Source organism: Grammomys surdaster, unplaced genomic scaffold (genome assembly GCF_004785775.1).
Source record: "Grammomys surdaster isolate TR1022 unplaced genomic scaffold, NIH_TR_1.0 126076, whole genome shotgun sequence".
NCBI lineage: Eukaryota > Metazoa > Chordata > Mammalia > Rodentia > Muridae > Grammomys > Grammomys surdaster.
The window spans coordinates 6,678,020-6,705,286 of record NW_021620885.1 but is presented as its reverse complement, the minus strand read 5'-3'; the positions used below and the strand labels follow the sequence as shown (position 1 = coordinate 6,705,286).

Below are 27,267 nucleotides of genomic sequence, written 5' to 3'. Positions count from 1 at the left end.
AGGCAGATTGCATTTAGCCTTATGTGCATGTTCTTCCTTTTATGCATGTTCTTCATGTCATGTCATATCTTTTCTGACCTACTTCCTCTGAGATAAACTCAGGTCTGCTGAGTAAATGTCACTGGTAGGGTATCATCTGAGTAATAGAATATGATTATGCTTATCTCATGAAGTTTTAATTTGTCTTATAAAAGTGTGATGCATTATATATTCAGTTACAAATTAATGATTAATAATGAGATACAACACTGATAATTATCAAATTTTAGCATGCTAGTAATGAAGAGGCTATTTCTAAAATTTAAGATTTAATACATTATTCAATGAATAATCATTTACATAGCTCAAAATTATAAAAACTTTAAACTGTAGCAGTTTCCTTTGTAGCACTATTTCCTAGCCATCTGATTCTCTGCCATAGAGAAAAGTGAAGTTGAACCTTTACTAAAGTATTCAAGCAGCTATTACATGCATATATGTTTCTAGATGTATATACCTTTTACAATATTAAATAAGTAGTATAATACTATAGTAACACATATGGAAAATCTATTACTCCATAAAATCTTGCTTATCCAGCCTGAGATACAATTAGATGGTAGACTGCTTACATATCATGAATGATTCAATTGGATTTAATCTCTGGAACCACAAAGAAAGGACAACTTTGCTTATGTCTTTACTATGGCATGACATGCAGATGTCCTATAGTTTCTTAAAATATTACCTATAAATAAATACTTAGGTTGTTCCAAAATTCAAACTAATGTAAACAATGCTACATTGAGGTTTTATCCTTCATCTGTTGATGGGCATCTTAGCTTGCTCTTGAGCTTATATTGCTTATATATATCCAAATTGAAGTCAGTGGCTGCCTAACATTCACTATGTTATGTATAATGTTGTTGCATTGCCCTATAATTTTGATTAGTGTGGGTTTTCTTCTGCTAAGACAGATTTCCCCATTCCTAATTAAAATAACATTTTGAACCAGTTGTCATGGCATATGGCTATAATTCTAGCACTAGGAAGGCAGAGGCAGGAGAATTGTCATGAGTTTGTGGTCAGACTGGGCTGCATAGAGAGGTTGGGGACAAGCAGTACTACAGAGTGAAAACAAACTAATCACCCCCAACATCGACTAACAACCACCACCAGCTAACTAACCACCATACCAACAACTAACAAACCAACTCCACCAACAACTAACCAACCGCAACAACTAACCAACCACAACAATTAATTAACCACCACCAACTAACTAACCAATAACAACTAACTAACCACAACAACTAACTAACCAACAACAACAAGTAACCAAACAACAAAAGAAAACAAAAAAAATATACATTACAGTTCCTCACTGTAGACAATAAGATGTGCTACTTCTACTGAGTTATATTGTGAGAGTAAAATGACAAATACCTAATTTGCTTATTGAAAAGAAAAAGTATTTTATGTATTTATTATTATTGTGATTTTTATTATTTTATTATTATTATTTCAGGCCTCAGGTAACCTGAGCTGAAATGTGTCATATGTCTTTAAATGTCTGATGCTCCTATTCACCGAATATGGAGATTACAGTCATGCACCACCATACTCGACTGTTCCTTTGAGTTCTAAATCTATAGTTGTTATGAATCTGGACAAGTCAAAGTTTTAGTTTCTGCTGTTTTCAAGACTAGGTATTGACGAGGGGAAAGAGAAGTAGTCATGTATTTTGGCCTGACTACAATAAATACTGGCACAAATCCCCAATCTCTCTACAGTGACATCTGCTGCTCATCTGCTGTGGCACATGCCTTTGTCTTATCATTTTACTTGACTGGAAATCACATATCACATAGCTCTAATAAGATGCTAGGAAACAGTTTAGTGTCCTTTTAAGCAATGTTAAGCATTCCTTATAGAAGATATGCAAAGTAAATTAAAAGCCAGGAAAGAAACTTTGACCAGAATTCAGTGTGAATTGCTTGTCAAAAGGAATCCAAATATGCACTCAGTAGAGGGTGGGCCCAGGGGGACTTTAGTAATGTTCATGTTTCAGTTTATTTAAAATTTATCAACAATTCAATAAGGAAAAGCTTCAGAATAAAATCATGAATACCAACCCTGTGCTTTGCATGAATTTCTAGGCTGGCTCAGCTGAACAATGGACTTGTGGTAGTGCATTCACTTGCCAAATGAGTTCAGCGTTATCTTCTCATAACTTGCCCCTGTCAGACCTCACTGGGAGGGTTCTGCAGCTGTGTGGCTTTTCTCTGCAAGAATTGGATATCGCCTCTGAAGTCAATTTTGCATTTTAGTTTTCTATTTCTTCTCTCTTTTTAGAAGAGCTGCTTATTGTTTGTGAATTTCACCTCATGCACCCCAAGCCCATGCATCTCCCCTCCCCCTCATATCCATTCTCTACCCTCTCACCCTCTCTCCCACAACAGAGATAAAATAAAACCCTCATTGTGGAAGCTATAGTGTATCACACTGTGTACCACAGTATATGCTTTTGTGCATCTTTCTTTGTATTGCAGATGTTCCTTGAGGATGTTGGTCTGATTCAAGGTCTCTGGCTTCTGATACTCTATCAATATTGGAACCTCCCTGGGATTCATCTCAGATACCCTGTAATTGCCCTGTGTCATGGAGATCTTGTAATTGTGGATCTGTAGGAACAGCCCCTTCATTTACTTCAGCAGTTCTTCGATCGGATGAGGGGTAGATGTTAGGGTGGACTAATTCAAAGTCCTGGATCTGGGCCTGAGAGGTATCTTAGCTGCTCATCCCACTGGATTTTCTGCTCTCATGCCCTCATGCAGCTGACCTGGAAAGTCTGCATTCAGGACCAGCTCTACTGTGCTGCCCCAGTGAGGTGCAGAGCTGCTCCAGACTGCTGCTACCAAGTGCTGCAGCTGGTCACAGGCAGGGACAGATCTGCTGATGTCTTGACCCCAGGGCCAAATCTCTGCCTGCTGCAGAAAGGAAAGAGTTAAGGAAGAGGAAGAGGAGGAGGAAGAGATGTCTTCCTTATCCAAGTCTCCCATGCTTGTATCTCTGTGGCCTGCTTGCAACTCCCACAACAGGAGGGGTGTAACAGGATTGGAGGGGGATAGTGGACTGGAAGGACACTCTCCCAAATACTGCTTTCTGCTAGGGGAAGAGTCATCTTTCCTGATATCATGCCTCCAGGGCCAGCCCAGGTGAGGAGTGGGGTCAGTGCTGTACAGCTCTCAGATATCACCATATCCCCATGCAGCAGTCCAGACCAGGGACATTCACTTGGCCTTTGCTGGTTCTAGACCCCTGCTGCTGCAGGGTCACAGACTCAGACATGGTTCCCAGTGACAGCTCAGGCCAGGACCCCACCATGGTTCCAGGTGGCATCACTGGTTACTCACATCAGACTGTTCTTCACTACCATTGAGTCTCCAGTTCTGCCTCGCTTCATTGTGCCCACCCACATCCTTCTGTTTCTCTTCCTCTCCCATTTCTCTACTACTGACTTGCTCCTCTTAGTGCCCCCTAGGGTCTCTGAATGCCTGGAGTTGTCTCAGGAGGAGTGCTATGCCCTGACTGTGGATTATGATGCTGGGCAGGGATCATCTCAATCATGGTCTCCTTCCATGACCTGTGCGGGGACAGGACTGATGGTCATCCCAGGCTGATTCTTTTCACAGACCACCTGAGTGACCCTTTGTGAGGATTGTCTGTCTCAAGCTCACTCCTGCCCTGGGCTGCAGTCCCAGAGGTGTCTTCTAGTCTCTCACTTGCTCCCTGTCCAGGGAGCCTGTCCTGGTCTGCCTGTCACTAGACTGGTGGTCATCCCAGGCTTGGTTTCTTCAGGGAATATTAGGCTACTTATTAACCATTCAGATGTTCATAGGTCAGAGCATACACATAGGCCCTGTCCTCTCTGCCACCTACTGATGCCCATGTGACACAGAAGCCACACCTGAAGTGCCTCTAGGGTCATGGACATTTTAGTTTTCTTAATTTTCTCGTTCTTTCTCCTTTTCACCTCCCTCATCATGCTACTTAATAGATATTTTCCAGCTTCTTAAATGTTCCTTATTGAATGACAGATGCCCTTATATATGAAAAGCACAGATAGGCTTTGATGTAGCTGAACTTACTGTAAAAGAGTACGCCAGAATCCAGGTAGGAGTCATGATTTGAGCTGCTTCTGGAAACCATGTGAAAGTCCCTTATCCATGAGACTCAGGTCTCTAAGTGCAGGGAAGCTTCTTTTATGGTGGTGTGGGTGACTGCAGACTCATAACTAAAAATAAGAAACATTGAAGGCTACTGTGATAACCTATCCCTATTCCAAACAAAGCAAAACAATAAACCATTCCAGACAGGAAGCTATTGCAGGAGATCTTACAAATTACAATAAAGATGCTAAAGTACTGTTCTTCACAGTGAATGGCTTTTGGTAGAGTTCAGGTGTATAAGGAAGGACTCAGTTTCTTTAAGGGACTAGCCTCTGAGAGCTGGACCCTCCTCCAATGAGTATATAGGCCACACAAACTGGACTTGGTGAACTTTTGCTTTTTTGGGGCAGGGGATGGCACAAGGGTAGGAGGGTGGACCTGGGAAGAGTGTGAAGCTAGTGTAATTTGGGTGTGTTGTATAATATTCTAAAATAATCAATAAAATATTATGTTGGAAAAACATAAAAAATAAGTTCACCATTGTAGCTTTAAGAAAATTGTATTATTTTATTCTTTCAAATTCTTATTTGAATAACTAGACAAAAAGATTTCACGAATATAGATAAATAGCACCATCAATCAAGAAAAATCTAGTCAAGACTTGTTAAACATTATATTTAATAATAACAGAATATACATTGTTTTCCAACATTCCTAGGAAATGTATAAAGGCAACCTTTCTGAGCAGAAAACAAACATAACTAAATTTAAAAGTCTTAAAACCATCCATAACCATACTTCAAGTACTAAGGAATTAAATCATAAAATGAAATGAATATCTGTAATTCCTTTATGTTATGATTTCCTCCCATGTTAGAATCACACAGGTACGTGGATATGTGTCAATATCAATATAATATCCAGCATCCTGAGTTTCACAGGAATGTTTCTATACAAGAGTACAGAGTATAACAACTTCAGGTGCAGCTCCTCAAACTGCATTGTTTCAAACACTGATTCTCTGAGCAATGAACTTCTAAATAACTTACAATTCTAAATGGCAATGTCAAAAGAAAATTTAAAAGTTACATTGAGCAAAAATTAAAATAATTCAAATCAAATTTTCATGTAATAGCTGAAGCATTTTAAACTGTCAATATTAAATGCTTTTGTTGAATAAGCAACTGTAAGTCTCAAGGCAATAATCTAGGGTCTAGTATCAAGAATCTGGCATAAAGAGACTGAATTAATCCAAAGCAAGGACACCTTTGTGAGTATAGACAAAATAATACACAGTGCAGAAGTCCATAAAGGAACATGCTTAAGAGAGATTTATTCCAAAGATGTCTGAAAAAAATCAATGAATATAACTCAATATATATTCAATGAAAACAGAAGTAGCATGATCTTAATAAAAAGAAAATTGACAAAATTATAGTCTTCTAAAAGATCTCAGCAATCCAGACAAACCAGACCACATTAACTCTTAGGTCTAAAATCGTGTTCATGGAACAAGCCTGAGACGGTACTTCTTAGACTACAAAGAAGACTAGAATACTGAAGTCTGTACCTTTTCTATTAACACACATTGAAGTTTAATCCATGGAATGCAGTAGGTAAACTAAACAAATGGCATCCAGGGCAGAAATACAGAAATGCAACTGTCCTGCTGGTAGGTAACAAAGATAGTGCAGAAGCACCAAAAAATTAGTCAAAATGCCTTAGAAAGCTAATAATAATTTCACCTCAAACTCAATATATAATTAAAGTATTTAATTTTATGTTTATGTTCTAGCAATGAATCTGTGAACACTAAAGACAAACAAACAAAACCCTTCTATGTATACCATCTACAATCCATAAAGATAGCTTGTAGAATTTTACTTAGGAGGAAATTTGGCAAAACATCACATAAAATTGTAGGGGAGCTATACAAACACTGATGAAAGAGACTGTAAACATATATAAGATGGATCAGGTACTGGGGGAAACATGGTACATAGTAGAATATTTAGGTATCCCAAAATATCCATAAAGGCTTAATACAATTCCTATTATCTCATAACTTTTAGAGATATAAAGAAACTTGTGTTAAAGTATATAAAAAAGCAAAGCTATTGAAAAACTAAATTTTAAAGATTTTTACTTTTTTAAATGTGTGCCTCTTTGTGGATGTATGTATATGACCAGCATGAGTGCCCAAGGAGGCTAGGTGTGTCAGATTTCCTTGGAGCTGAAGTTATAGGTGGTGGTAAGACATCTGAAATAAGTGCTTTGTGTCTAACTTAGGTACTCTACAAGAGATGTCTGTGCTCTTAAGTACTGAGCTATCTGTCTAGACCTGAATGTTTAAAATTAGTAGTAGCAGGAGGAGGAAGAGGAGAAGAAGAAGGCAGAGGAGGAGGAGGAGGAGAAGGAGGAGGAGGAGGAGGAGGAGGAAGAGGAAGAGGAAGAGGAAGAGGAAAAGTTCTAGATAAACCTAGCGATAAAGATGAACTTAAAGATAAAGACTACATCAGTTAGTTTATTAGAGTTAGAATTCTTATGCAGTTTCTTCATAACCAAGATAAATTTATTGTTAAAACAATAGATGCACTGAAATAAAATCAGTGATATAGCAACACTGACTTTTGACTATTAAATTGAGAATGTAGCTTTCTGAACAAATGTTTTTGGTTAATTAGGTATCTACAGACTGCCAAATTGAACCTCAACCTATAGATTCGATCCAATGCAAAAATAACTGTAAAAAATAAACTGTAGAATAAAATTTTAAACTAAAAAATGAAACATTAAATATTAAGATATTAGTTATTATTTTTTATGTCTGAGATGCTGAAGAATCCCATGGATTTTAAAACAAAGCACATGTCCTATCACTGAGGTACATACCCAATGTTTTTCATACAATTATAAAGCATTTTAGAAAAATAGGATAAAATATTTTAGATAAAGAGCTATGGCAATAATTGTTGGTATAAATTTTTTTACAACCTACTTTTAATAAGAGTTCAATCTTTTATCTAGCCCAATACCCAGCAGAGGTAGTGGAAGAGAAGTTATTAGGAAACCGGGGAAGTGGATCTGTTCACCAATCGTTCTTTGGAGGCAAGCTTGATCTTCTTTGGTAGCAGTTCATTACTGCAGCAAACACCAAATATGACTCAGCAGCTGCAGACAAGTCCTCTAGGCAAGCAGACAGAACACAGGAACAATCAGCTTCAGTCCAGTCCTCTTGGCAGGGAGATACCCGGCAGCTGTATTTCATTTCTGAGGAAACTGACAGGCTCACCAACCAGCCTGAAGTGAGGCTACAGAAATGGTAAGCTGCCTCAGGAACACTGAGAGCAATTCTTGGGCAGTTTCTCTCAATGGTGGCACCATTTCGACAAGTTGAGCTCAGTAACTATGTAAAGCAAACCAATACATTCCTGCTGTTAGTGAAGAATAGAGAGGCAGAGCAAGCCAAACCAAGGCTCAATGCTAGTCTCCCAATGTTTGTGGGGGTCATATTTGTACTCCTTTATCATAAGTTATTTCCTGTGTCTGCTGCAGCACAGCATCCTTTCACCTGTGCCTGCTTCAGGAAAACGTTCTTTCCTGTGTCTGCTCCAACAGAACATTCTTTTACCTGTGTGCCCAGCAAAACATCATTTGACATGACTGAGTTTCCAAAGAAACTAGAAGTTTCCACTTCAAATAATCATTACATGTTACTGCAAACATCACAATATATTTTTAAAAAATTAGATTTTGGATTTCTTAAAAATTAGAAAAATCCTTTGCAGAAATTCCATTAAAACAGTAAAGAGCCTTGGTCATTCTGATAAGCCCTTAGATAGAAATAGTGATCACAGGAGTTTATTAACCTGCTTGTTCTTTGACTATCTCGGTTTATTGTCTTGCTTGTTCCTTGACTATTTGCATCTATTGTATTGCTAGTTCCTCAACCTAGAACTGACCTTAATACTTGCATGTAGTTTAAACAGTATAAAGGCAAAAAAGGAGGAGGGATGGGATAGGGGATTAACCTGTGTTGTCAGGTTAACTCAAAGTAGTGATCTACTGACATCTGTATCCCAATTAGCTGAGGTTATAGAAAGGTATCATTATGCTTGTCTAGAGGACTTATTTTAAAAGCAGTGCATTAAAATGATTATACACAGTTGACCAACTCATTTCCCTCGAGGGACACCAGGATGTTTAAACACATGCAAATCAATATCTACAATATAGCACGTAAACAGAATGAGGAAAGGCATCAAGGGAGATCATCCCAAAAAGAGCCTTGATAAAAATTAAACATTGCTACATTTTAAAAGCTGTGCATAAGGGGCTGGATTTATGGCTCAGCACTTGAGAGCAGTAGCTGCTCTTCTAGAGAACCTGGTGTTTCACAACCAGTTAGCTCTAGTCTCATGGGATCTGATACCCTCTTCTGGCCGCTGTAGGCACCATACAATCAAGAGGTACATAGACACACATGCAGACAAAACAGTCAAACTTTTAAAATGATAAAACATATAAAAACTATTGATAGATATAAACTAGTCATACTTCAACAAGTAAAATATTAAAATCTACATATGACAAATGTAGTCAATATTAAAGTGAATGAAAAAGTGAATGAATCTCCTTAAGAATCAAGATCAAGACAAGGATGTCTATTCTCATCATTTCTACTCAAACCAGAACTTGACACTTTAGTTACTGTAATCAAACAAGAGACAATAAAGCCATCAAAGAAACCAAATTATACCTGTTTGCAGGTAGCACAATTCTGTATATGTAAAAGTTTAATATGTCTGCCAAAAGACTCTTAGAAATGATAAATTCTGTAAAATAGTAGACTACAAAAATCAATGACCAAAAATGACAGAATTTCCTATGCATTCATAGTGAAATCTTTCAGAAGAAAATAAGGAAAATAATTCCATTAAAAATATTGTAACATCAGGAATGGTTGAACAGGCCTTTCATCCCAACATTCAGGAGAGAGAGGCAGGCTGATCTGCGAGTTAGAGGCCAACATGGTATACATAGTGAGTTCTAGAGCAGCTAGTGCTCTATAGAGAGACCTTGACTCACAAACAAACAAAGAATTGAAAAAACACCACCATCAACACCACCAAGAAAACTAACAGTAAGAAACAAATCAAAAAAGGACAACAACAAATAACAGCAACAGCAACAAACACAAGCCAGACTATCAACAAAATAAAGAAACAACTACCCCCAAACTTCCCAAAATAACAGGTAAGAATGCAACTAGTCAGAGAGGAACAAACTCTATGCTGAAAACAATAGCACTAAGGGAAAGAAACTGAAGACATTAGAAGTTGCTAAAATTACCGTAATTTTAAATGTAATATAGAAATTCAATACAAGCTCCACCAAGATACCAATGACATTGACATTGCTAACCATTATAAAATGCAAATCAAGCCTAAATCAAAAGTACTTTGTGATCTATCTCATCGCAATCAGAAGAGCTACCATAAGAAAACGTATGTATGTGCCTTTGAGAGTATAAGTGAACGGATTCCTAACCCATTGTCAGGAATGTCATTTGTGTTGTCATTATGGAAAACTATTTAATGAAAAAACTAAAAATAGAACCAGAATATGATCTACATTTATCATTTCTGAGCAGATAGCCAAAGCAAGCTGATGAAGTAATCATGTGTAATGTATTTTGAGCATCTTCACCTTTGAGAATTTGCCTCTAACAGGTCTCATATAGAACTCTACTTCTGACCCCCTCCAAGCTTCCTGTCATTTTTATTTCCTTCCTTCCTTCCTTTCCTCCTCCTCCTCCTCCTCCTCCTCCTCCTCCTCCTTCTCTTCCTCCTCCTCCTCCTCTTCCTTCTTCTTTTTTTTTATTAATCCACTGAGTTCAGTTTGTGCTGGTCATGTGCACATGGGTATGGGTGTACAACTTCTACTATAGCATGGTTTACCTACCAGGAGCCACATTCTTACACACAGACACACACAGACACACACACACACACACACAGACACACACACACACACACACACACACACACACACTCACTCACCAAACAAAACAATAAATAAAGAAATAAACATAAAACACCTGACACTGCTTCTTCCAGGAGCTTTTATCTATCACTAGCTCTTCAGCTAGGGATTTGAGTAGGTATACTAGGGAAGAGAAATAGAATAAAAAATCTTTCCATTTTTAAAACAAAGCTAACTGTATGTCCATTTTAAAAACCCACCAGGACAATTTGTACTAGAATATACGTATCCTTGAACATTTGGACTTCCAAAAAGCATGGGAATCTTACCAGCAGCTACATGTTTAGAAAAGACTACCTCTCCTCCATCAGCTAACAATTTCCAATATTCTTATGGCTAGGGATGAGATTTTGTGATCAACTCTCTTTTCCATGCAGGGATATGATGTGGCATGAATTTGCACAGGCTATGTTCATGCTATTGCAGCCAGTGTAAATTCATCTTTTAGGTGTCTTGCTGTGTCTATAAGAGATTATTTCCTTATAGTCATTCACCTCTTTTGCTTATTTCATGCTTTCTCCCCCTTCTTCTGCATCCTTGTTACTTGGGAAGAGGCAGTGTAGCGTGTGTGTTCTATTTATGCCTGAATATCTGTAGGAAGTGGGTGTGGTGGGCATTCCAAAATGGTGCCTGAAGCTAACACCTGACTTCCTCATACGCCCCTGAAGAAGCCACGCCCACAGGCAATATTATGCAGGCTCACTGCTACACATAATCAGGCCATCTGCTACGTAGGACAATGTCAGATCTTGCCTTACCCACTGTCCCACATGCACCGACGTGGCAGGCTCTGATTGGAGAAGGCAGAGGGATTTAAGGGCGGTGGAGGAGAGGCTCGGGGCTTTTTGAAGAATGTAAGGGTTCCTGAATAAACTGCGTTGGGAAGAAGAATTCCGTGTGTCGCCGTTTCTTTCCGCTGGTCAGAGTAGACAGTGACAATTTGTGGCCCGGATGGGGACTTCAGAACTCATTGCAGTCAGGGCAGCTAGTTGGAAAGTTCCCAGGTAAGTGGGACAAGAGAAAGTTCCCAGGTAAGTGGGACAAGGGAAAGTTCTCGGTTCAGAGACTATAAGGTTCCCAGCGTTGGGACAAGTCGCATCAAGGAGCTAGAAAAGGGTAGCAATACACTAGAGCAGTTAAAAGAAGAGTGATCTCAAAAGTCTGAAAATGGAGATAGTTCTGAAGAGGAAAGTGAGGAGTATAAGAGTGAAAGAGTGAGGAGAATAGAAGAGAGTGAGGAGAATAAAGAAGAGACTTGAAGAGACTCCACTGGACTCTGTCTTGTATCTGTCTTCTCCGTCTCTCACTCATTTTTCTTCCCTTTCCTCTGTCCCCAGTTTCTCTTTCTTGCTAGACCCTGACCTGCAGACCAGAGCAGCAGAACTGGCCCCGGCCTTTACAAAGTAACAGAACCTGATGGCCGTTACAAAAGAAACGGCTGTTACAAAGTGGCACCCAGAAGCTTGGAAGGAGTTTAGAGCTCAATGTTTCCAAATGTTTCTTAAGGAACCAGGAAAAGTGGTGATGGTTGCTATTTGCATTAATGGCTTAAACTGCTTCTTTAAATTTCTTTCCTAGATTTATACGGGTTCAGCAAGTATGTTCTCAGAAGCTACACACTCATTATCTGATACTTGTAACCAGGGTTTGCTATCACTAGACATCAGCAAGTCTGTTCAGACACCAGATTCTTCTCACCTGTATGGCTTTTCAAATATGCACTATATTTCTTCATTGATTAGTGGTATTGGTATTTTCATGATGGGCACAGGACTCTCTTGGTATCATGGAGTCATGGGATTGCTTCATCCTCAACCAATGGAATCCCTTCTATGGGCATATTGTATTATAGCAGTATCTTTGGTGTTTGAAGGAGCGACACTTCTTGTTGCCATAAATGAACTTCGCAGGAGCGCCCAGGCCAAGGGCACATCATTTTACAAGTATGTCATAGAAAGTCGTGATCCAGTACACTCATGGAGAGCGACCCATCAGTAAGGACAATCCATAATGTCAAAGCCACAGACCTGAGATTAGGCAAAGTGAGATTTAAGGCAGAAGTTGATTTAGATGAATGAGTTGTTACAAGATCATATTTGTAAAAGCAAGATTTTGACCAAATGATGCAGGAAATTCAAGAAGTGAAAACTCCTGAACAATTAGAAGCCTTTACGCTTAAACATGGAGAAAACATTACTGATACTCTAGGAGATGAAGTAGACAGGCTTGAGAAAGAGTTAAAGAAATGAAATCCTGAAGTTCGGCACGTAGATCTTGAGATCCTATAGACAAGATGAGTGAGTGACTTGGTTTGTGAAGAATGCTTTTACCTTTTCTCCATATATTGCAACCTAAAGTTATTAAGCCCAGGACAAGATGTTTCCTTTTTACCCATGCTGGTATGCATGTGGCCCCCCCTTTGTGTTTTTTTGTATATAATGGTAGTTATAATGGTAGTTTTTTGAGTTGTGATAATAGTACTTGCTTTTATGCTGTATGTTGGAATGTTTCTATATTTTCCTCTGCTATGGTTGTTGGAATGCCTCGTTATGTTCCTTGGCCTGTGGAAGCTCTTTCAGCTATGATGTTATTTGGGCCTAGGAGGGATTTTGACATAGAGATGGCCCAATTAGGTTGCCAATGGAAATATTCTGGCTTGTGTGTTACTTCTATTTTATATCAAAATGTAAGTCATGCTGTTAATCTTTCTAAGGAAATTTCCCAGTGTCTTTCAGGAAATTGGTCTGTGGAATTGGATAAGAAGTTGAGAGAATTTCTCAAGTCGATTGTTCATATTAATTCAATTAGAGTGGATGTCTCCCTGGCCTCCAGACTGACTGAATGGATACATCAAGCAATGTCCCACCTTAAGGAATGGGTGGGTTTGGGAGTTTTATCCCTGTGCCTATTACTGATCAATGGCCTTGCCTGTTGGTGTATGTGCAAAAGGAGAAAGCAACACAGCAGAGAATGGGCCTTGATAGTGCAGGCATTTGCAGCCGTGGAGGTGGGACAATCTCCTCAAGTGTGGCTCGAGATGCTAGAGAAGTAGTCAGAGACGGGTAAGACTCCTTGGACGTGTTACCAACCTAAGACAGGGACCAAACCAGAGCTGTTTGACTCCCGATAACAGGTAAGGAGCATTGTCGCAAGGGGCAACCTAAGACAGGCATTCTCTCTGCCAAAATTAAATAAAAGAGGGAATTGTAGGAATTGGGTGTGGCGGCCATTCCAAAATGGTGCCTGAAGCTAACACCTGACTTCCTCATACGCCCCTGAAGAAGCCACGCCCACAGGCAATATTGTGCAGGCTCACTGCTACACATAATCAGGCCATCTGCTACGTAGGACAATGTCAGATCTTGCCTTACCCACTGTCCTATCACATGCACCGACGTGGCGGGCTCTGATTGGAGAAGGCAGAGGGATTTAAGGGCGGTGGAGGAGAGGCTCGGGGCTTTTTGAAGAATGTAAGGGTTCCTGAATAAACTGCATTGGGAAGAAGAACTCCGTGTGTCGCCGTTTCTTTCCGCAAGTTGGAGTGGACAGCGACAAATATCCTGCAGTCTTTTCTTAGTACTGTGATCAGTCAATGATTTCTATGTTGATCAGTATATAGTACAAACAGACGCTTCTCAGATGAGAGGTTGTAGATGACTGATTTATGGTTGTAACACTATTATTACAAGTCAGTTTAATATAATATCTCTTCAGCAAAACAATCATAAGAGATTATAACATAAAGTTTATAACTTTCTCTCTATAGGTTCTTGGTTTCATAATGGTGTCAGACATGGAATTCATCTTCCAGAGAAAAATGTAACTCTATTCATAAAGTGGATTTTTACTCCCCTGATATTCATGCCATTATTTCAACAGTGGGCACAGCCAGTCATTATTGTAGCTCTAAGGATTTACACCTGATTATGAATAGTGATTGCTCTTCTCTTCCAAACCATACATATCACTTTTCAAGATAATGAAAACTAGCTGGTAGGGATGAAGCCCCTAAGCCAGTACTACTTTGATTGATTCATATTCTGTGGCTCAAATATATGGTATCTTCTATAAAGGGCCATCATCAACTTCTAGAGAGTAACTAAGAGTCAATGACCAGTGTGATCCCAAAGACTCCTGAACAGTACAGGTTGAGTTATCTTTATCCTATCTTGGTGGTGCTAGCATCTCCTGGTCAGTGTTCTGCTGTCAGCTGTCTTTCTTGTTTGTTCTAGATAACATTTTATATAGCCACAAGTTTACCTTTACTATATTCCTACAAACTATTAGCATACATTCTCTTTTGAATAGGTGAATGATGAGATTCTGACAATTAGTGTTTTATGTTTATTTTCATTTTTAAAAATTAGAAATTGCTTTGTATTAGGTGTGTACCAATTATTTACTAAATATAAATAGAAAGTTATTTGTATTCAAAAGTGAAAATAATCATTATTTATCTGCTTTCCTTTTGAGACAGATCTCATTAACCTAAGCTAGATCATCTTTGGACTTACAGTCTTCCTGCCTTAAACTCTCATGCTGCGATGACAGGTGTGCAGTACCCTGTCCAGCTTAGTTCCATATACTTGAGTAGCTTAAGTTCTAACAGATAAGAAGCAATGTAATAAAACAGAGAAGATTGGTTTTGGTAGCACAAAAAGCTGAGAACAAACACTGTAAAACATAGAATGGGATTTCATGGAGGAGGAAAAATGTGTTTGCTTGTAGACAGTCAGTCTATTTGCCTTGCTGTGCACCCATGGGATAAACCATCAAAGGAATACTCTTGAGGAAAAGCTTGCAGGTCTTGGTAGTAATGAAAGATTTAGCTTGTTATTTGCTTATAAATCTCAGTTTTTTGAGTCAATGTGGCTATGTGTCTGGACATGAGAGCTGAGATAACAGAAACCAGGTGGACTCTGGTCCTGTATATTTTAAATAATAAGTATGTGAACTAATATGAGTTTTCAAAAGATTATGTAGCATGTTTTCTGAAAAATCGAAACTGGGGTAAAGAGAGCCATTCCTTCATAAACTGTTAGGTTACTGTCCTTTAGAAATAGATGATTATATTTTCTTTTGGCTCTTGGAGTTGAATCTATCAGAAGTGTCTGTTAATAAAGCAAAGGGTGGGGGTTGAACAAATGACAGTAAGCATTGAAAGTGGCTAATTATCCCAGAACTCTTCATGAAACTAAGGGCACTAGAAATATAATTTAGCAGGTAAGTCATTTGACAAGCTAATGGCTTAAAATTCAAGAAAATCAGAAAGAAAGGGATGTTTTTCTCATCATTAAATATTAGATCATTTCTAGATTAGCATTGCAATTACAAAGATTCAGGAAGATCTCTGTCTCCTCTCTCTCTCTCTCCATATATATATATATATATATATATATATATATATATATATATGATTTTAAAAGTTGGTTACTCACATATAATACATGTCATGAAATTTTTTGCCTTCTTACATGTCCAAAATCTGCAGTTTGGAAGGCAAGAGATATTGCAGGTTGAGCATCAAATACAGTAGTATGCAATATGTGTTCTATGGTCCTCAGAGAAGTACATCATTTTCTAAAATTCTGAGAAAGACTATACTTGATAGGGCCAACTATTGTAAGGAGATAATATCAGTTTAAATTAATATCTATTGCTTTAAATATCAATCATACCTAAAAATTACCTTCTAGTACACATACACACACACACACAACCTTGATATGGTGGCTTAAAGGAACCCACCTAATTCCATTGAATTTTTTGTTTCACAGACCAATTAAAATCATGTCCAGACATAGAGATCTCAGCAATAATAGGTAGTGATAGCTAATCCATGACCATAGTAACCCAAGGGTTGAAAGCTACACAAGCATTGTATTAAGCCTCTTCTTAGCTAAGGTAATATAGAGGAATAATATTCTAATGAATTAAGATGTCTAGGAAAATATTTATATGACATCAATATTTTAAAAAGGATCTACAGTTTTGATTTATATCTTTCAATATGTCAAAGAAAAATCTAGATTAGGAATATGCACTCCTACATCTTTGCATGAGATCCTTGATTTCAGTGGGACCTATTCCATTGCAGTACATTTGAGAGCACAGTCATTGTCGAGAATGCCTCCAAATAAGGCCTATTTCACTTCAGACATCTGTCTTATTTTGTGGAAGCTAATAGGACTGGGAACCTGTATCAACTAGGTTAGCTCTTCACAAATTACCATTGCCTGACATCACATTCGCTTAATGGCAAGGTAGTAAGTGGGTAACATGAAGTCATAATTTAAATAACATATTCTAATTATGATAGTAACATTTCTGTTTTATAATTTTGGATAAGTATTTCTTAGAAACTCCAAGTCTTAGTTGTTTCAACTACAAAATGAAAATAATTTCTCCCTCAGAGGGCTGTTATGGAGATAAAGAAGGTAATACTTCAGTGATTATTGACTTTCCTTTCTTCTTTTCTCTCACTAGACAAGAGAATGTAATTGTGTTATTTTGTTAAATATTTTAATTATTATAGTTTTCTTAAGATAATTGAGGGAAAAAGAAATAAACAATCATTTTGATTCTTTGACATGGTTGTATATAATAATACCAGATTTTATAGTGCTTGGAATCTTTTGGTATGTTTCTTTTGCTTTCTTATTTTAACTTAGTTTTCAGAAAAATTGATGCATAATGATTATTTCTAAAATATAAATGTTTGGCCTATCTGTCTGCTATCTGCATGTGGCTTCATAAGACAGTCACTCAAACAGTATCAAAGGAAAAACCCAGTGAAACACTGGGCCCTTTCATTGGCTTTACCTGTACTATTACAGCTTTGTGCAACAACAGAAACCTTGTATGTTTTTCAAGTAAATTCATACTGATTAAAACTTAAATTTATTTATTTATTTATTTATTTATTTATTTATTTATTTATTTATGTTTTGGAAATATCACACATTCACTCATTTAAAAAAAAACTAAAAAGCCCCACAAAACAAAACAAACAAAACACACACAAACAAAAAAGAATAATTAGGATGTTAAAGTGCAACATATATGTAGAGGGAAATAAAGAAACAAGACAATAGATTAAATGATAGCCTATAAATCAATCCTGAATTGCATTTGATTTTTATGGGAAAAACTTTGTCTACTCTTGTATCTAATGGAAGTAGCTCTTGACAGTTAAGAATTGGTAGCTATTCTGCACACTGGAATTTGATGAATGGAGAGATCCATGTATCAAAGGCAGTGGATCATTAAATTTAAATTTGCTTAAAACAATTTTTAATCATATGATATTTTCAAAGGACAGATGACTCTTACAAAGTGCAACAAAACTAAAAACTAAAATAACTACTGGAATTTAAATGAGTGTCGTAATTTCCTTTCGATTTAATCTTGACATCAGATATCTAAAATTGGTCACACCACATGTCATACAGAGCCATATTTAGCCCAGGGAAGTTTAAGTAGATTTTGGCTAAATGCAATGTACAGACGCGATGATTGTAGACAAGGAAAGGAAATAACCCATACTTTTCAAACTTCCAAAACTTCTGTGAAAGTTGTTATTGCATCCTCTAGAAAGAACGCTCATGTCTGCATCTTCTCTCTTCCCATCAGCATCCATATGTCTTTTAAGAACAGTGTCAAGATTTGAACAAATAGCATTTCAGATTCATCAAGTATCAAAACTATAAAGTAATGATCTGATGCAACCCATTCATTTCACCAAAGTAGACATTGAGACTCAGAAATGAAAAATGAAAGAATTCCAGCCATTGGAAAAGCAGTGTAAATTAGATAAGAAATTAGTCTTATTAAGTCCACATTAACCTCACTTATAGGAAAAACTAAGATAACGTTCCTACAGATATACTGGATACTGGGAAGACAAGCTGTGAGAGGCAATATAAACATAGAAAACTATTTGACATAGATAAGAGTTAGTTTGATCCCAATGTATACTAGTAAAGTTAGTGATTTACCCAGTCAAAATCATCAAAATCATTGTTTAATCTATTAAAACTGGTCATAAAATTTCATCATGTAAGATAAGAGGGTAAAAGAAGGCTTTGCTCAACATTACTGTAATTGAGAAAGACAGAACACAACTCTACTGAAATAAATTAAAAAAAGTATTTTGAAGTCTTTTTTCTTTTTCTTATTTATTTATTTATTTATTTATTTATTTATTTATTTGAAGTCTTAAGGTAAGCTAGTGTAAGAGGTCCAGAGAATGATGGTTTATAGCGATGATTCTATCTTTGCTTGCTGGTTGTCACATAAACCATTTAGTATGTGTCATATATAGATACCTTTTGTTGACCCCCCTCTTTCCCAGAGGTGAGGTTATAGCAGCTTTAAAATTATCAGCAAGGACCTTTCAAGGAGATAGCTTCTAGATACCAGAAAAAGAACATTCCATGGATGTAGCATTGGCAAGAGGCCAGAGATTACAAGATTTATATCTCAAATTAACAGGAAGTCTGTGTCTCAAATTGTCTCAAGTCAATGTGAAGGTGAAGGCTGTTGGTCTGGGCCAATTGACTTTTACACTTTTGTAAAATAGTGAAGTAAGTTACAAGTAGTATCGATACCATCTTGCAAGAGAGCATCAGAAGCTAATGAAATTTAGTGTCTTACAGTCAGAATCTGAAGGCATTTGATTCTAAGTTACTTAATTATTCTACTGTTACCTTGATTTTTTTAAAGTAACAACTACTCTTTGGTTAATATTTACACTTTTGCATCATTTCCCCACAGATTAATCAATTTGTGTGTCACACTGAGGCTGAGGAAGAGACCATAATTACCTTCAATAACAGAAAAACTAATTCAAAAGCTGAGGAATTAAATAATGCCCAAAATAATGAGATTAGAATCCAGGTTTCCCAATGTTATCAGCTAACGAGTTAAATACACAAGTAAACAATTGCCCAATATGTTTCAAGTTCTATGTCAAGAACAAAAGACTTAAAAGAAGCAAAGTTTCTGCCTGTATATAGCTTGCTTCCCAGTGAGTAAGGGGAAATGGAAATGGAATAACAGATGAAATAAAGAAGAAGAGCAATAAAGTACCTGTCAGGGTGAACCATTTGCTATTTTGGATACAAAGTTTGGTAAGCCGGCTCCAGGTAGTAGACATGTGTGCTGAGTAGTAGGAAGTAAAATGACATTTCTTACAGAGGAAATTATGCAGATACATATATGTATATGTGCAGATGTGTGGTATAGCTCATTAACCACTTAGCATGTGTCATACACAGACAGTTTGTTAGTCTTAATCATTTCATCTTTATAAAATCCTTGTGATGTTGCTACTATTATTTTTCATGTATTGCATAGATCTTAACTAAATCAGTCAATATCACTCAGCTAGGATGTGCCAGGCCTGTGGACACAGTCCACGGGCATGTACTGCATACTTATTGCTGTTGGAGAAGCAGAAGGAAGCATGGTCAAAGAATGAGAAGAAGGCAGCATGGAGAAAAACCTGATGTCAAAGCGTATCTCGAGAGGAAGAACTATGGGATTGTGGATAATGGGCATGTCAGAATGTTAATCTGGAAATAATGAGACTCCTTCAGAGTTCTCATAAGGAATTGACAACACAAGACTTACCCGCATATTGTTGTTTTCTATGTGTAATATTTGATAGTCATGCTCAAAAACTACTCCATAGACAACTACCAGGGGCCCTACACTTCTGAGAAGAAGTGAGGGGGAGGAAGTGGTTGTAGTTAGTAGTAACTTAGTGAAGATCTTTGATACATTGAAGTGCAGAAACTTCCTGATGAAATACTGGCAAGGAAAGCTTCATTATATAAAAACACTATAGTTTCTAATTCTGTTAACAAAGTCACAAGTTCTACCAAATAATTAACACTTTTCACTGAAACTGTTTTCAGAAGCACATTCCTATAAAAAGTAAAAATGGACCTCAATTTCCTTCTTCATTAAATATATGAGACCTTTTATAGTTTCTGGTGGTGTTTAGCTATTGCAAAGCATATATTATGTATAAATAAATCAGTAAATTAAAGAATGAATTAAAATATTTAATCAAGAAGTTTTCAAAATTCAATCGTAGCACTTATATAACTTCAAAATTTTATTGAAAAGAGGTGTATTTATAAAAGTCACCCTAGGTAGCCACTTTATTTGAACGCTTGGGTTACTCATCCCTAGTTTCACAATTTACTATGGTTTTATAGAAGGTGCAGTTATTCAAAATGTTGACAAGTCACCTAAGATATTTATGTTTCTCTGAGGACAAAATGTTTATAATTGTGAGCAAAGACAACATCCTGTATGGGATATTCAGAAATACTGCAGTCCATTTTATGAACATGCAGAGATTTGGTCGATATTTAATGGACAGCTGAAAAAGAATCAAATGCATGTATTCAAAGTCAGGGAGAGTTAAAAATATGCATATGACCTATAGTTTTAGTTTTAAAATAGCAAGGTTCCGACAGTTTTCGAAGTTCACTCTGGCAAGTTTATAACCTTTTAGCATCTTGAAAACAGAAATACATTTACATAGACTTAGTGAATTTCAAGTCCAACAAGTTGCTTAATGACTAGATACAGCATGTGCAAATATCTTTTCTAATGGAAAAGTCTGAGCCAAATAAAAACCCTTAAGATTAAAACACTGGAAATGTTACGCCAATTGAGATCAAATCAACATGTTTTTTGTAGGCAAGAGAGTGCTTCCAGCAATGCTTTGAGCTTGTTTTCTAAATGGTATTCGGGTGAAGTGATGACGTTACAATTACCATATGGGAAGGAACACTTGTGCTACTTCTCTTCCTCCCTACGTGCAGCACTTCTTCAGTACAGTTGGTGGCCTTCTTACAAGCAGAAGGGCCCACTCAGCATATCCAGTATGAGGCAAGACACTTCCTACTTGTAAATTTACATCTGGCAAAGACTGAAGATGCGCAAGTCAAGAGCCCAGAGAGTCACACAAGGACCTCACTTGTTTGAGTAATGATATAAACACTTTTATTCCGGAAAGAAATATCTCCTTTCTTTGTTCTCAGATTTTGGCCAAATGTCTTTCTATAAAAGGTAGATAGATGTTGTCTTTATTTCATAAATCTTGATCCCAGTGTATCTTTTAGTTTTTTGCTAAACACTCTTGATTTTTGATGTTTAACCTATGCAGCTATTCTTGCTCGACTGTCACCTTCTCTGTGAAGTATGTCTTCTGCAGTTTGATTGTGAGGGCAGCTTTGGCAGCATTGGTAAGAAGAAAACAAGGCAATACTATGCCAATTAAATTCATCAATTTCTTAATTGTTTTCCTCGCTTTCCAATCAAATTGCTCCTAGAATATGGCCCTGTATCTTGTTTGTATAAGTGCTAAGGGATCATTCTGACCTGGACATTCTCAGTATATGGCGTGTGCATTTGGGTTAGTTTCGGTATGTTGTGATTTCATGTTTATAAATTATTGCTTTGTTTCTGTAATAATTCCCAAGATGAGAAAAGATAGGTATAATTCTGTTGCTATTCATAGGGAAACATAATTATGCAGAAAAATCCCCGTTCTTGTTTTTTTGAGCACCGGGAATAAGCAAACAAATATTGGAAGTGTTTTATGAATTTTCAAAGATCTTCAAGACCAAGTGTAGTTTATTTCATATTGATTTTTAACAATTACAAATTCTTAAAGCTTAGCCTTCACCTCTAGGCTTTTTAATTAGATGTGTATTACATATCCTGACTGTTGCTAGAACTTTCACAATTTTTTAAAGTTTTATGAGAAAGATAAAAAATGGTTTATCTTGGTGTTTAGAAGTCATTTTGCTTACAGGGAGGAGAATAACTTCAAAGAAGGTTTTACTTTCGATGCCTGAGGCCAGAGTTTGATGTGTACCATAATAATTAATGAATAAATAAATCTACTTATCTTATATCTCTTTATATTACTTAGTTTTGATGTTATTTTGACTTATAGTGATATAGTGTGACATTTTCATCACCCAGTATTAAAGTATTTTAACACACCATAGTTTTTAAGTTAAGATTTTACTTAGACTAAAAATAATCATTTGCTAGCAGTTTAATTACAAGAAGACTTAGGTTCTTATTTTATTAAAAAGAGAATTATGAGATAATTTATACTGGATAATACATGGGGGAGACAATGTAAAGTTTCATAATTATTGAGCTGGTTGCTTTTACAATAGACTTGGGTTCAGTTCCCAGCACCCACATGTTAGCTCACAACTATCTACAAGTCCAGTTCCAGTGGATCTGATGCCCTCCCCTGGCACATGGAATAACCTAGATCCCAGCTTTACTAGAAAGCTCTGCCTAGTCTCAGAGTATACTATCAGGTACCAAAGTAACTTTAAAAGAACACAGGTGTCTCATCTCTCATTTTCATGAGTCCTCTACTAAACTATTAAGTCTCCCAGTTCCATGTGAGGTTTACTCACATGCCTTTTTGACATGTTTTCCCTTTGCCTTTCATGAACTCTTGGCTTAGCTAGTTTTCATAATCTAAACTTTCAACATGCGTGTCTTCCACATAGACTTTCCTCCTTCCCTAACGATTATATTTTTTTGTTCTTCACTTATGGGAACTTTCATAACTTTGCTCTCTAATATATGGAAATAATCACTCATACCTCTGTAAAAACATGTATGCTTTTGCTGTGCTTTGTTGTTTTCTACCCTATTTAAGGGAGAACTTATCTCATCTACTAAAATTCCTGATGGGTTATTCATACCTCGAAATGCCAAGATTTTTCCTCTGAACATTCCAACTGTTTTATAAATACTTGTTGGTTGAATATTAAAAGCGCCTTTCTGCAGCTTTTTTTTTAAAATTCACTGATGTAATTTAAAGACATTTTAAATTTTAAATGTAACCACTATAATGATGATGGCTGTTAAGTACATACAAATAAGTAAAATCCAAACATTTTATTAGATGTCACATGATTTTTTGATGAGGTAACAAGAAAATTGTTCAGTAAAAACTATTTGTAACTGTGCAATTACTTGTCATTTGGGATTCTTTGATCCTTTCCAAAAAACACCTCAGGTGATCCCGATTTATTAGCCTAGGGATTCCAGGAAGAGGACAGTGGAAAATTGTCTCATTCTTAAAGAAGAGAACAGGAAATTATCTATGTAGCATGGTGTTTGCTTTTAATTTTGGCAATGTTAGAGATCACGCTTGTGTAACTCTAGGAAAAGTGAACAGAGAACAGATATCTTGCATGTATTTGGGAAACTTTCCACCTCACTGGACTTTAACAAGTCAAAGTTTTTAATGGCAATGTCTAGCAGGTTTGTGAATTGATGACACATGAGTTTTTATTAAGGACTCTAATATTGATATGAACAGAGTATCAGCATTCCGAAAGAAAGACAATATAGGGAAAGGAACCACTCAGTGTGACATTATGCCGAGGTCCACTCCCCGTCTCTCTGCCTCATGTATGTGTGCATTTCTTTTACTGTGGTTGTAAAATAAAATGTACTCAAAGCCAGTTGTGAAAAATAGCCATTTATTAAATGCACAGAGTCTGTAATGTAGGAACTTTATTTGAAGGTATTGTGAATCAGCTTATCTCTGATACATCATTTCTTTGACCCCATCTGGAAGACTTGCAACTCAGGGCCTGAAATGCGTTACAGACTTCCATAAACTAAACTAACTAGCTAACTAACTAACTAACTAACTCTCTCTCTCTCTCTCTCTCTCTCTCTCTCTCTCTCTCTCTGAGAGATTGAGAATGGCAATTTAGTTTCAGGGCTGGTACGTATTCTATAAAGGGCCTCCAAAGCTTGCTTCATTAGAAATGGAGTTGCTGCACTTTTTCTGGCTTTAGAAGTTACATCACTTATCATTTGACAGGTTTGACACAAATTTCTGCTCAAGGTGGTGTGGGTGAAGTCGAAGCTTTCTATTTCCTGGAAAGGAAATAGAATGGAGCACATGGCGTCAGAAGTCTCACCAAGGTACTTGTGAGCAATATGATCTACCACAGTAGATAGCTTGAAACATAATCTTAAATCACAATTTTAGGATTAAAAATTTAAACATGTCACAGTCTTAAGTCTTGCTTTGAAGGTCTATTATGTTAGTTGTATATTCCACTGTTTGAAATAATTTAAATTTAAAAAGTTTTGTTGCTATCCTTAAGAGCAACAAGCAACATTAAATATAGATCATTAAATAAGTATGTGTTCTTGCAATAATTTCTGCAGAAATAATGGCCCACGTAGACATTATTTGAATTTCAAATCAGGCTAAAGTTGATTTCTTTTGGCTGCCCTGATTCAGCAGATGCTAAGCAAGCTTAGAACTATCTAATTTCGGCATATGATCTTCAGAAATGAAGCAATTGTGAAGGACTATGTGGCCTTCAGAGATAAAATTAAGCCGTTTCTCACAAAGCCTTTTATTTCTAAGATGTGTGCTACTTCCAACATATGGTCTCATTAATACCTATCTGCTTTTCATGTTGCACTGGATGGTCACCACATCATTATTGAGAACCTACCTTTGCAGAACATGCATTTTTGTTAATTGCTTTCCCGAGAGATGAGTGCTTTCTCAAGGCTGAAAGCACTGGATGAGATAAAGACTGCTATTGAACTAATCAGAGTGTGTGTAGGGAGGGGAAAAGGGTCAATGGTTTTTCTCAGAACAGAACCTTTTCCTCTTCTTGTTTTTTCTCTCTTAAAATGCCAGTCTACATTGCAATTCTACACATGTGATACTTATTGTTTGCATTATTCTCTGTCGAATATCCATTTTTATCCTTCTAAGTAAGACTTTCTAAAGTATACAAATACACATACACTAGTTTTATCAAGGGACAGAATCAGTATTTTTAGTATTTTCATTTAATAGACCTCACTACTTGTAGGAAACATTTGTTCTCTATCCTTATGAATATTGCAAAGAAAATTGTATGTTTTGCCAACCTCTAAATTTATATTTTATAGAACTGACAGCAGAGTGTACTGGAGCATGCAATTTTAAGTTTCTAGAATAATCATGTTTCTGGAATGTGGTGTAATCTGAACATTTTAAGAGGAACAGTGATAAATCATTTTTGTAGCTATTAATGTTGATGATTGATATCAGCTGTCCTTTAAGCCTGCTTTTATTACCTGCTTCAGTTATTTTTTGCACTTTAATCTTATTTAACTTACTGGAATTTTGCATAGAGATGATTCAAGTGAAATGACATCATTCAAAAAGTAAATGAAGTAGCCTTATAGTTTCTAATACTCTTCCTGTTTTAAAGATTAAGCATTTGCATAGATTTTGTATCAAGGTGCAAAAGAGAAGTGATGTTCTTGTTTCAGTTATGGAAGGAGCTGAAGGGGTTTGTAACTCCATAGGAGGAGCAACAATATCAACCAACCCAACTACCTAGAAATCCCAGGGAATAAACCACCAACCAAAGAATACACATGGAGGAACCCATGGCTCCAGCCACATGTGTAGCAGAGGATGGCCTTGTCGGGTATCAGTGGGAGGAGAGGTCCTTGGTTCTGTGAAAGCTCGATGCCCCAGAGTAGGGGAATGCCAAGGCATGGAGGCGGGAATGGGTGGGTGGGTGGGTGGGGTAGCACCCTCAGAACCAGGGTGAGGGGGGATGGGATAAGGGATTTCCAGGGGGGAAGCCAGAAAAGGAGATATCGTTTGAAATGTAAATAAATAAAATATCCAATTAAAAAAAGAGAGAGATTAAACAAGAGAAGCACTGTGTCCTTAAGATTATGCAGCTCAGACAGGATCATTTATAACACACTTTTCTTAACATTAATTTGCATTCCATGGCCCAGTGACATCAGCAATGCATCCTGTGTTGTCTGCAAAAATTTGGCTAAAAATCTATGCTTTTGTAGATAAATGGTAAGAACAAAAAGAGAGAAAGAGATGGAAAGAAGAATGAAACAAACATAACCACACATGAGGCAAGAGTCCAAGAGATGAAATATACTAATGAAATTTCTCTGTTATTTGTTTGATAATCTGTATGTGCCTAAAGGGAAATTTCAGCCATAAGAAATAGTCAAAACATATGGACCATCTTAAACAAAATTTGTAAGCAGTTAAAATGTAGCATTGTTGAAACATTCTGATATTTCTCCTAATTCCAGAATCTCCCATTTATATTTTTCAGCAATGTTTTCAAATGTTTTACTTATGTCTAGAATCTATCAAATCTTGTCTTATTTTACTGATGTCTAGGCTATACCAAATCTTGTCATGTTTATTATAAAATTTGTGTGAATAATAATGTCCTCCATTGGTTTTTCACTAGAAATACTGTATTTCTATATTGAATAATAATGATGGCTCTGATTTACTAGATATCTACTATATTGTAGTATTGTTGCTTCATGCATTTATACATGGAAATGGATCAGTTCTATCCTAATTTCCACATTGTAAAACCTAGGTTGTTACTTCTGCAACGTCTTTCCATATTTTCTATTTTTTAATCTCATACTACATAGTACATCTTAGAACATGACAGAACATGAACAGGCACGGACTACATGCTTCATCATTTCTCCTGGTCTTATGTCACCTGAGCCAGTATAATCACTCATTGCACAACATGCTACTGGACATTGAACATGTAAAACTTTCCCAAATATCTTCCCTTCCTTTCCAAATGAAGCATAACTCTCTTTTCTCTTTTCACAGAATAGGCTGTTCATCATTTGTATCCAGATCCATGTACCTAAATATTAGTGATTTATACAATTCCTTTCTGTAAATACAGCTACGGTGTTATGCATAGAATAAATTCAGCTCACTGGTTTATTCATGGAATATATAGAAAAGAAAAATACTGAAACAATCAAAATAGATTTTTCTAGCATTGTTACATATTCTCAGGTCTATTTCTATCCACACTGAAATAAATATCAAAGAATCTATAGTCAGTGTGCTCACGGGCTTAGACATAAACAAATAAATATTTTGAGGCAAAGTTTTGATTAAAATTTTAGACATTAGATGTGTAATGGTTTGTTTCTGTGATTTTTCACAGCTGTAAAGTTA

General features: G+C 36.6%; 1 non-coding gene across 1 annotated transcript; it reads right to left on the bottom strand.

Annotated features, from left to right (window-relative positions):
• Positions 1–3,842: 3,842 nt before the first annotated feature.
• LOC114611068 lies at positions 3,843–3,971 on the bottom strand. Its single transcript, XR_003709786.1, has one exon. It is a non-coding gene; the product is annotated as a small nucleolar RNA SNORA17 (small nucleolar RNA).
• Between the last annotated feature and the right edge of the window lie 23,296 nt (positions 3,972–27,267).